Here is an 11,616-nt window from a genome sequence, read left to right on the forward strand (position 1 = left end):
TACTGAATGGAAGAACATATTCACAAATTATATATCTGATAAGGTGTTGATATCCAAAAAATATAAGAAACTAATACAACTCAGTAACAAAAAAAATAAAAATAAACAATCCAATTGAAAAATGGGCAAAGGACATGTTTTATTTATTTATTTATTTTTTGCTTGTTAATATAGTGAATGACATTGATTGATTTTAAAATGTTCACCCAATCTTGGTCATGGTATATTATCGTTTTATATATTGTTGGGGGTATATTTTATAAAATCTGGTTTAAAATTTGTGTACATATATTCATTAGGGATGTTGATCTTCAGTTTACTTGAAATATTGTGTGTGTGTGTGTGTGTGTGTGTGTGTGTGCGCGTGCGCATGTGTGTTTTCTTGATTTGGGTATCACAGTAATGCTAGTCTTCCAGAATGAATTGGAAAGTAGTCTCTCCTCTTTGATTTAATAGAATATGTGTATAATTAATGTTATTTTTTCCTAAGTGGTAGGTATTATCAAAGACGCGTTCTAGTACTGGAATTTTCTAGATGGGAATTTTTTCACTAAAATTTCAGTTTATTTAATAAATAAATAGCTACTGAAGATTAACTCATTCTTCTTGGGTAAATTTTGGTTCTATGTGTCTTTATAAGAATGTGTCTTCTTTGAGTTTTGAATTTGTTGATGTAATTATTCACATATTCCTGAAATTACCATGTAGTTACTTGAAAATTTGTAGTGTTATCATCTCTCTCATTCTTGATATTTTTAAGATGTGTCCTCACTCTTTTTTTTCCCCCTCGGTCAGTCTGACTGGAGATTTATAAATTTTATTGATTTTTATCAAATAAACTATTTTTGTTTACATTGGCTTTCTCTATTTCTTTTTTTTTTCCGTTTTCTATTGCATTGATTTCTGCTCTAACCTTTACTTTTTTTTCGCTTACTTACTTTATGTTTAATTTGCTCATCTTTTTCTGGTTTCTTTAGGGATGTTTCATATAGGCAACATATATTTGGGTTTATTTTTTTTTATCCAATCTGACATTCTCTTCCTTTTAATTGGAGGTATTTAGATATTTACATTTAATATGTTTATTATTCTGATTAGGTTTAAGTCTATCATTTTTCAATTTGTTTTCTATTTGTCCCATTTGTTCTTTTTTTGTTCAGCCACAAATAACATGTTTTATTTCACAAGTCATTCTTTTTTTTTTTTTTAAGTTTCACATATATTGAACAATGGCCAGACATTTATATAATTTATGAAGTGATCCCTCTGATTACTCTATTACCTATCTGGCACTATGCATAATTATTATAATATTATTGACTATATTCTCTAAGCTGTACTTTATATCCCCGTGACTGTTTTCTAACTACTAATTTGTACTTCTTCTTTCTTTCACCTTTATCATTCTGCCTCCCAAATCCCCTACCCTCTGGCAGTTACCAGTTTGTTCTCTGTATCTGTGAGTCTGTTTTCATTTGTTTTTTTCATTTCTTTTGACCTTAGATTCCTCATATAAGGGAAGTCATATGGTATTTGTCTTTGTCTGACTTATTTCACTCAGTATAATACACTCTATTCCATCCATATCATTGCAAATGGTAAGATTTCATTTTCTTATGGCTGAATAATATTGAATTGTGTATATATAACACCATTTCTTTATAAGTCATCTATCGATGGACACTTATGGTTGCTTTTATATCTTGGCTATTGTTAGCACTGGTAAACATAGGAGTGTATAAATCTTTACGAATTAGTGTTTTGATTTTCTTCGGGTAAATACTCAGAAGTGCAATAGCTGCATCAAAAGGTAGTTCTATTTTTAGTTTTCTGAGGAAACTCCAAACTGTTTTCAATAGTGGCTGCACCAAATTGCAATTCCACCAACACTGTACAAGGTTCCTTTTTCTCCACATCCTTGTCAACAATTTTTGTTTTTTGACTTGATGATAGCCATTATGACAGGTATAAAGTGATATCTCATAGTGGTTTTAATTTGCATTTATATGATGATTAGTGACCTTGATCATCTTTTCACATGTCTGCTGGCTATCTATATGTCCTCTCTGGAGAAATAACTATTCAGGTCTTTTGCCCATTTTTTAACTGATCGCTTCTTTTTTTTTTTTTTTGGTGTTAAGTTGTATGATTTCTTTATAAAGTTTAGATATTAACCCCTTATCAGATGTATCATAGGCAATTATCTTCTTTCATTCAGTAGGTTGTCTATTCATTCTGTTGATGGTTTCTTTTACTCTTGCAAAACTTTTAGTTTGATATAGTCCCATTTGTTTATTATTTTTTTTCTTTTTTTTCCCTTGTCTGAGAAGATATATCAGAAAAGAATATTACTAAGGACAATATCAGAGAGTTTACTGCCTGTGTTTTCTTTTAGGAGTTTTATGGTTTCAGGTCTTACATTTAATTCTTTAATCCATTTTAACTTTATTCTTGTATATGATGTAAGAAGGTGGTCCAGTTTCATTTTTTTTTGCATGTATCTATCCAGTTTTTACAACACCATTTATTGAAGAGACTGTCTGTACCCCATTGTATAGTCTTGCCTATTAAATATATTAAATGCCATATATTAAATAGGGGTGGATTTATTTCTGAAATCTCTATTCCATTCCATTGATCTATGTATCTGTTTTCATGCCAGTACCATGCTGTTTTGATTACTATAGCCCTTGTAGTATAGTTTGATATCAGGTAGTGTGATACCTCCAACTTTGTTCTTCTTTCTTAAGATTGTCATGGCTATTTAGGATCTTTTGTGGTTCTATATAAATTTTTGGATTATTTGTTCTAGTTCTCTGAAAAATGTCATTGGTATTTTGATAGGAATTGCACTGAATCTTTAGATTGCTTTGGGAAGTATGGCCATTATCATGATGCTGATATTTCCTATCCATGAAAAATGTATATGCTTCTATTTATTTGTATCTTCTTAAACTTCTTTCTTCAATAACATAATTTTCTGAGTGCAGGTCTTTTACCTCCTTGGTTAAGTTTATTTTTAGGTATATATTTTTTCGATGCAATTATAAATAAAATCGTTTTCTAAATTTTACTTTCTTGTAATTTGTTATTGGCATATACAAATGCAACTGACTTCTGAATATTCATTTCGTATCCTGTTACTTTATTAAATTTATTCATCAGTTCTACAGATTTGTGTGTGTGTGTGGAATTTGTAGGGTTCTTTATATATAGTACCATGCCATTTGCAAATAATGAGTTTTACTATTTCCTTTTCAATTTCAATACTTTCCATGTCTCTTTTTTGTCTAATTTCTGTAGGTAAGATTTCAATTATCATGTTGAGTAAAAGTGGTGAAAGTGAACATCCTAGTCTTGTTCCTAATCTTAAAGAAAATGCTCTTAAGTTTTCCCCATTGATTATGGATTAGCTGTTGGTTTGTCATATATGGTCTTTATTATGTGAAGGTATGTTCCCTCTATTTCCACTTTGCTAAGAGTTTTTTATCATAAACGATTGCTGGATTATGTCAAATGCTTTTTTTTTTTTTGCTTCTATTGCTATGATCATATGATTTTTACCTTTCAATTTGTTAATGTGGTGTATCACATTGATTGATTTGCAAATATCGAATGGAACTTGCAACTAAAAAATAAATCTAACTTAATCATGGTATATGATATTTTTAATGTATGGCTAAATTCAGTTTGCTACTGTTTTGTTGAGGATTTTTGCATCAATGTTCATCAGAGATATAGTTTTCTTTTATTGTAAAGTCTCTATCTGGTTTTGGAATCAAGGTAATTATGCCTTATAAAAAAAAATAGGGAGCTTTCCACACTCTTGAATTTTTCAGAATAGTTTGAGAAAAATAGGTGTTAATTCTTCGTTGAATGTTTGGTAAAATTCACCAATGAAGCCATCTGGTCCAGAACTTTTTCCTGGAAGTTTTTTTTTTTAATTACCGATTCGATTTCCTTTGTGGTAATCAGTCAGTTCAGATTTTCTGTTTCTTCTTGACTCAGTCTTGGGAGATTGTAGATTTCTAAAAATATATCCATTTCTTCCAGATTGTCCATTTTGTTGACATATAATTGTTCATAGTACTTTTTCATAATCCTTTGTATTTCTAAGGAGTCCGTAGTTACTTCTTCTCTTTCATTTCTTATTTTATTTATTTGAATCTTCTCTCTTTTTCTCATGAGGAGTCTAGTTAAAGGTGTATCAATTTTGTTTCTCATTTCAAAGAACTAGCTCTTGGTTTTACAATCTATTGTATTATATTTCTAGACTCTATTTTCATTATGTTTTCTCTAGTCTTTATTATTTTCTCCCTTCACTAAAGTTTAGTTTTGTTTGCTGTTCTTTTTCTAGTTCTTTAAATGTAAGGTTAGAATGTTTGAGATTTTTCTTATATTTTGAGGTAGGCCTGTATTGCTATGAATTTCCTTCTGAGGAATGTTTTTGCTATACCATAGATTTTGGGGCATATTTTTCAATTTCATTTGTCTTTCTGTATCTTTTGATTTCTTCCTTGCTCATTGTTAACCTATTGTTATAGTGTGTTATTGAGCATCTATATGTTTGTGTACTTTTCAGTTTTTTTGTATAATTGATTTCTAACTTTATACCATAGTGGTCAGAGAAAAATGTTGGTATCATTTAATTCCTCTTAAATTCACTGAGACTTGTTTTGTGGTCTAGTGGTCTACCCTAGAAAATGTTCCATGTGCAATTGAGAAAAATGTATAATTTTCTCCTTTGGAGTGAAATGCTCTAAGAATATCAATTAAATCCATTTGTTGTGTCATTTAAGGCTGCTGTTCCCTTGTTGATTTTCTATCTGAAACATCTTTCCATTGGCTTCAATAGAGTGTTAAAATCATACCGTGACTATATTACTGTCGATCTCTCACTTCTTGTAAGTCAATATTTGCTTTATATATGTAGATGCTCCTATGTTAAGGGCATGAATGCTTACCTGGGTTATGTCCTCTTGTTGTATTCATCCATTTATCATTATGTAATACCTTCTTTGTCTCTTATTATAGCCTGTCTTAAAGTCTATTTTTCCTCAAATATGTATTGCTACCCCAGCTTTTTTTTCCATTTCCATTTGTGTGAAATATCTTTTTCCATCCCTTTACGTTCAGTTTGTGTCTGCCATTTGATCCGAAGTGGGTCTCCTGTAGACAGTATATGTATGGGTCTTATTTTTTTATCCATTCAGGTACCTTAAGCCTTTTGATTGGAACATTTAATCCATTTAGATTTAAAGTGATTATTAATAGGTACATATTCATTGTCATTTTATTATTTATAATTGTTTTGTTTATTTTTCCACTACTTCTTAAAGAAGTCTCTGCAACATCTCTCATAATATTGGCTTATTGGTGGTGAATTCCTTTAACTTTTTTTTTTTTTTTTGTCTGAGAAGCTCTTAATCTCACCTTCCATTCTAATTGATAGTCTTCCTGAGTAGAGTAGTCTTGGTTGTAGGTTCTTGTTTTTCATTACTTTTAATATTTCTTGCTAGTGCCTTCTGGCCTACAAAGTTTCTGTTGAAAAATCAGCTGGCATTCTTATGGGAGTACCTTTATAAGTATCTAGCTGTCTTTCCCTTGCTGCTTCTTAGATTCATTCTTTGTCTTTAATCTTTGGTATTTTAATTATGATGTGTCTTGGTGTTGGTCTGTTTAAGTTCCTCTTGTTTGGGACTCTGTGCTACCTGAACTTGTATGTCCAATTCCTTTCCCAAGTTAGGAAAATTTTCCATCATTAATCCTGCAGATATATTTTCAATCTCTTGCTCTCTCTTTTTCTCCTTCTGGTACCCCTATGTTTAGGATGTTAGTCCAAAAATTCTCTTAACATATCCTCAGCTTTTTTTTTTTTGCTGTTCCAATTGGGTATTCTCTGCTACCTTGTCTTCCAACTTGTTGATTAGATCTTCTGCTTCATCCAATCTATTGTTGGTTCCTTCTAGTATATTCTTCATTTCAGTTATTGTATTTTTCATTTATGACTTTTTTTTATGGTTTATATATCCTTTTTTATGCTTACTATCTCTCTGTTGAGGTCTTCACTGAGACTATCTATTCTCCTTCTAAGTTCATTGAGCACCCTTATAACCAGTGTTTTAAACTCTATATCTTGTAGGTTTTTTGCTTACATTTTGTTTTTGTTTTGTTTTGTTTTGCTTTTCCCTGAAGTTTTCTCCAGTTGTTTCATTTGTGGCATGTTTCTTTTTTCTCATTTTAGTTGCCTCTCTGTGTTTGTTTGTGTGTATTATATAGATTTTTAATGTCTCCCAGTCTTGGCCAGGTGACCGTATGTAGTTGGTGACTGTGTGGGCCAATGGCGCAGTCTCCCTGATCACCTGTGCTGGAAGATCCGGGACCATTCTTTGAATGGGTTGTACATGTTCTCTTTTTGTTGGTAAGCTTTGGTTTCTATTAGCATGTCAGTGGGTTTAACTGACTCTCAGGCTGACTGGCTGGGAGGATTGGTCATTCCCACATGAGCCGCTATGTTGGGACTGACTATACAGAGTGGGATTCACTCTATCAGGCTTGTGTACCTGTTGAGACCATCTTTTGGATGTTCTGCTTGTGGACTAGTCAGGTAGTGTTCTGTTATGGTGTGACATCAGCTTCCAGGTATGTTGGTTCTGTAGCCCTTTGGGAGAGGCTTCCATGCAGGCCAAGGCTAGCCACTGCTTTTGATTGCTTGGGGAAGCCTGGTAGGGCTACAAAGTGATCCGTGGGTGGTTTCTGCCTGTGCTTGATCTGGAGTCATGTGAGAGAGACTACACCGTGAATCATGGATGGTTTTCCTCAGTACCAGGCCTGAGGTGGCTTAACAAAAGGTCTAGGGTACCCCAATTCCTGAGTCTGCCTTCTGGCTGCCCAGAAAGCTCTGTAGCTAAAAATGCCTTTGGGTGATATGCAATTTAAGTGATGCTAGGACCCAGGAAATCACTGGGGTAAAGCGAATAGATTTTACCTGGCCAACGTAGATTCACATTTGGTGCCAGGGTGAGCTGAGGACTGTTGACTGCTGTCATATGCTCCCTCTGTGGAGCATGCAATGTGGAGTTGGTTACCAGACAACCAGTCTGCCACAGGTAATTTGCAAGTTGGGTGGGGCAGAGTCTCAGGGATTCTCAGGGTGGAGTGAGCAGATTCTATCAGGCCAATGTAGATTCAGATTTGTAGTCATAGACAAGCCTGTAGCCTCTCGCAAAAATCTCAGATCATACCAAGGCAAGCCATTGCTTGATCGACTAGACTTGAGGTTGTTCTTCAAGTTGATTGTTATATTTTATTTGTAATTTTAATGTGGTCATGGGAGGAGGTGAACACCACTTTTACCTAGCCCACCATCTTGAACCCCTTCCTGTCCTATCTATTTTGTCTTCCTTTGCATACTTTTTCTGTCTTCTTTTGGGTTAATTGATTATTATTTATGACTAACATTTATAATTTTTCAGGTTATCAGCAGTAGCTTTTTAAAATTTTAATATCTGCATTAGGGTTTATAGTATACATCATTAACTTGTCGAGTCCATTTTCAATGATACTATACCACTTCACATATAGCATAAGCACCTTGCAATAGTTTACTTCCAATCCTCCCCACCTGGACTTTTTGCTATCATTTTCACCTCAAATTTAATTGTTGTTTTGTTTATTTCTTTGTTTAAATAGTCAGTTATATTTTATAGAGATTCAAATAATAATAAAACATTCATATATTTACCGATACATATACCATTTCTGATGCTTTTCGTTTATTGTGTTGATCCAGGTTTCTTTTTGGCACCATTTTCTTTCTGCTTGAAAACTTCATTTAGCATTTTTTTTTTGTAGTGTGAGTTTGCAGGTGATTAATTCCCTTAGTTTCTGAAGAACAGGAGAAGTCTTTATATCACCCTCATTTTAAAAAGATATTTTGTGTGAATAAAAAAATTCTAGGTTGACTGTTTTATATCTTATTACAGTACTTTAAAGAAGCTATTCTAAGTCTACGGCCATGACACCCAGAACAGGTCCGATCTTGTCTGATCTCGAAAGCTAAACAGGGTCGTGCCTGGTTAGTATTTGGATGGGAGACCACCTAGGAATACCAGGTGTTGTAGCTCTTTGGTGTTTAAAAAATAAAAATAAAAATAAAATAAAATAAAGAAACTATTCTACTGTCTTCTCACTAGCAATTTTTCCAGTAGGAAATAAGATGTCATCCTTACTCTTACTCCTCAGTACACACATATCTTTTGTTTTGTGGCCACTCTAAATTTTTTCTCTTCATCACTGGTTTTGAGCAATTTGACTGTGATGGGTCTAAGGGAAGTTCTCTTTCTTCTTTTCTTTGGTTTTGTTAAATTTCTGGGATATGTAAATTTATCAAATTTGAAAATTTTTTAACCATTATTTCTTCAAATACTTTGTGTGTCTCCACTTCTCTCTCCTTTCTTTTGAAGATGTCAATTCCATGAATATTTGGTTGCTTGAATTTACACCACAGTTCGCAGATGCTGTGTTCATTTTATTTTATTCTTATTCTTCTGTTTTATTTTTAAGTCTCTATTGCTAGGTGTTCAAGTTTAGTAATCTTTTCTTCTGCTCTGTTTAATATAATATTAATCCAAACCAGTGCATTTCTTATATCAGACATTGTAATTTTCTAAGCTTTGATTCGAGTCTTTTACATATCTTTTATGTCTCTACTTAACTTTTGAACATATGCAATACACTTATAAAACTGGTTAATGTCCTCATCTGTTAATTCTACCACCTGTGTCAGTTCTGAGTTGTTTTCAATTAATTGTTTATTCTCTGCATTATGGGTCATATTTTCATACTCATTTAAATTACCAGTGTTCATTGATTAGATGCACTATTCTGTAAATTTTAACTTGTGAAGTGCTGATATATTTGTATTCCTAAAAATATTCTAGAGCTTTTCTCTAAAATGGAGTTGTTACTTGGAAGTAGTTTGATCCTTTCGGGTCTTGTTTTTGACATTTGTTAGGCTGGACCAGAGCGGAATTTTAGTCTATTGATAATCATTCACCACTACGCTGAGACAATATACTTATAAATACTGTATTCAATGCTACATGCATTCAGGTTTTCCAGGCTGGCTTGTGAGAATAGGCACTACTTCTGATCCTATGTAAATGCTGGGTAATTTCCTTCTAATCATTTCATATTGTTATTTACCTAAGCTCACTCATTTTCTTCACACAACTATTATGATCAGTACTCTGTTGAATACCCAAGGGGAATCCTGTGTAGATATTCAAGTTTTTCTCTCTGTCAAGATAACTCCTCTCTGGTACTCTGACCCGTGAGTTTTCTCTCTAGGCACTAAGATACATTTTTTTTTTCATGTAAGCATTCCAAGCTCCACCTGTGATCTCCCTACATCTGCTGTTTTCCAGAAACAACCTCAAAGCAGTAAACTGAGGCAATTATATTTCTCACTTCATTTTTCATTTCATTCTTGTCTCTTATGGATTACTGCTCTTTATTTCTTGATATCCAGTATCTTGAAAAGTATTCTCTCTCTCTCTCTCTCTCTCTCTCTCTCTCTCTCTCTCTCTCACACACACACACACACACACGCACACACACACACACAATGTGTTTTTAGGTGAGAGGGTAAATATAATCCCTATTACTTTGTTATACCTGAAAGCAAACCTCCCAACACTGCATCTTAAAAGCTTTATTTGAAATCAGACACTAAAGAATTTGAAATAATTTTATTCTCCCCAAACTCTTAGCACATTGGCATATAGTAAACATGGCCTATTGGGTATGTCAATTTTCTTTGGCCAAAGATCACCAAAAACACAAGCATAGTAGAAAAAGCTGGGTTTACTACTCATTGAAGCAAGAGAGAATGTACGCCCTCTGGAACCATGGATTTTCTGAACTTAACAAATAAAAATACAGAATACCCAGTTAAATTTGAATTTCACATAAACAATGAAAAATTTTATTATAAATATGTTCAATGCAATATTTGGTACATACTTATATTATAAAGTTATTTATCTGAAATTCAAATTTAAGTGGTCATCCTGCATTTGATCTGGCAATCCTAGTGCTATGGTCTAAATGTTTATATCCCCCTATAATTCACATGTTGGAATAATAACACCCAATGTGATGGTATTAAATATGGGGCCTTGGAGGAGTGATCAGGTCCTGAGAGTGGAGCCCACATGAATACCATTAGCATTCTTATAATCGAGATCTCACATTGTTCCCCAGCACCTTCCAATAAGTAAGGATACAACAAAGAGTCTGCGATATTGAAGACAATCTTCACCTCACCATGTTGGCACCTTGATCTCGGATTTCCAGATAATAACTATGAGAAATAAATTTCTGTTATTAATAAGCTACTCACTCTGTTATTTTATTATAACATGCTGAATGGACGAAAACACCTAGTCTCAATAAGAAGATTTTGGAAAAGTTTTACTGAAAGATTTGGGCTCCTATTATGTATTATGAGGTTGGGATGGATGATTAAGGAAGTGAAACTTTGCTCTAGATTGGATGCTCTCAGCATCTGAGGGTAATTCTATGATTGAATATCTTCTTAATAAATTTTACCTATATGGATGGCAGACTAGATCAAAGGTAAAACTGTTATTGGTAGAGAAGTGGCAGTCACTCAGATTAGTCAGGTGTCGTAGTGCAGAAAGGTACCTCAAAGTTGTCCCCATAAGTGACTTTGAAGCTGTAATTAAAGTAATGAACCTTAAATAGGTAGTTTATCCTGGATTATCCAGGTGAGTCCCAACTAATCACCTTAACTTCTTTTTAAAAGTAGAGAACTTCATAAAACTGGGAGCAGGAGAGGTTTGAAGGAAGACTCAACTGGCCATTGCTAAAGGGAGGGCCACATGTAAAACATGAGAAAGAATGCAAGCAGTCTGTAGGAGCAAAGACTCAGCCCTCACCTGACAGCCAGCCAAGAAAGCTGGACCTCAGTCCTACAACCAAGAACTAGTTCCAACAAAAACTTGAATGAGCTTAGAAGCAAATTCTTCCCCAGATCCTCCAGAAAGGAATTCAGCCCCATTGTCTCCTTGATTTCAGTTGTTGTGATTCCTAGAGCAGAGAACTCAGATGAGCCACATCGTTCCTGGACTTTTGACCTACAAAACTGTGAGTTAATAAATGGGTGTTGCTTTAAGCTGCGAAATCTGTGGTAATTTATTACAACACCAATATAAAACTAATACACCAAGAAGATAGGTTGCTATTTTATGGCTTGGATTATTTATTTTTTTGCCTACGCTTTGACATGATTATGGTATGGTCTTGTTTTTATCTTATTTCACCATGGTCATAGAATGACATTGTCTAATGTTGATAGTCTGAAATTGTATTCAATGGGAGAACACCAAAACTGCTATGAGTGACAGGCAAGCTTATAGTCACACCAAGATCCAGATGATAGTACCAAACCAGCTTCTGAATGTCAGAAATTGTTTTTGTTTGTTTCTCTCAAATATATAAATGCAGAGCTACCAGTTAGGTTTGCTCAACTTCAAAATACACATGATTCAAATTAGAGATTGAGTGAAATTACAAATTGTTGCACACTAT

At 33.6% G+C, this 11,616-nt stretch overlaps 1 pseudogene; it reads left to right on the forward strand.

The window, feature by feature from the left end:
• The first annotated feature begins 8,007 nt into the window (after positions 1 to 8,007).
• On the forward strand, positions 8,008 to 8,126 carry LOC111746343 (annotated as a pseudogene).
• Positions 8,127 to 11,616: the final 3,490 nt, after the last annotated feature.

Source organism: Pteropus vampyrus, unplaced genomic scaffold (assembly GCF_000151845.1).
Source record: "Pteropus vampyrus isolate Shadow unplaced genomic scaffold, Pvam_2.0 Scaffold184, whole genome shotgun sequence".
Classification (NCBI taxonomy): Eukaryota; Metazoa; Chordata; class Mammalia; order Chiroptera; family Pteropodidae; genus Pteropus; species Pteropus vampyrus.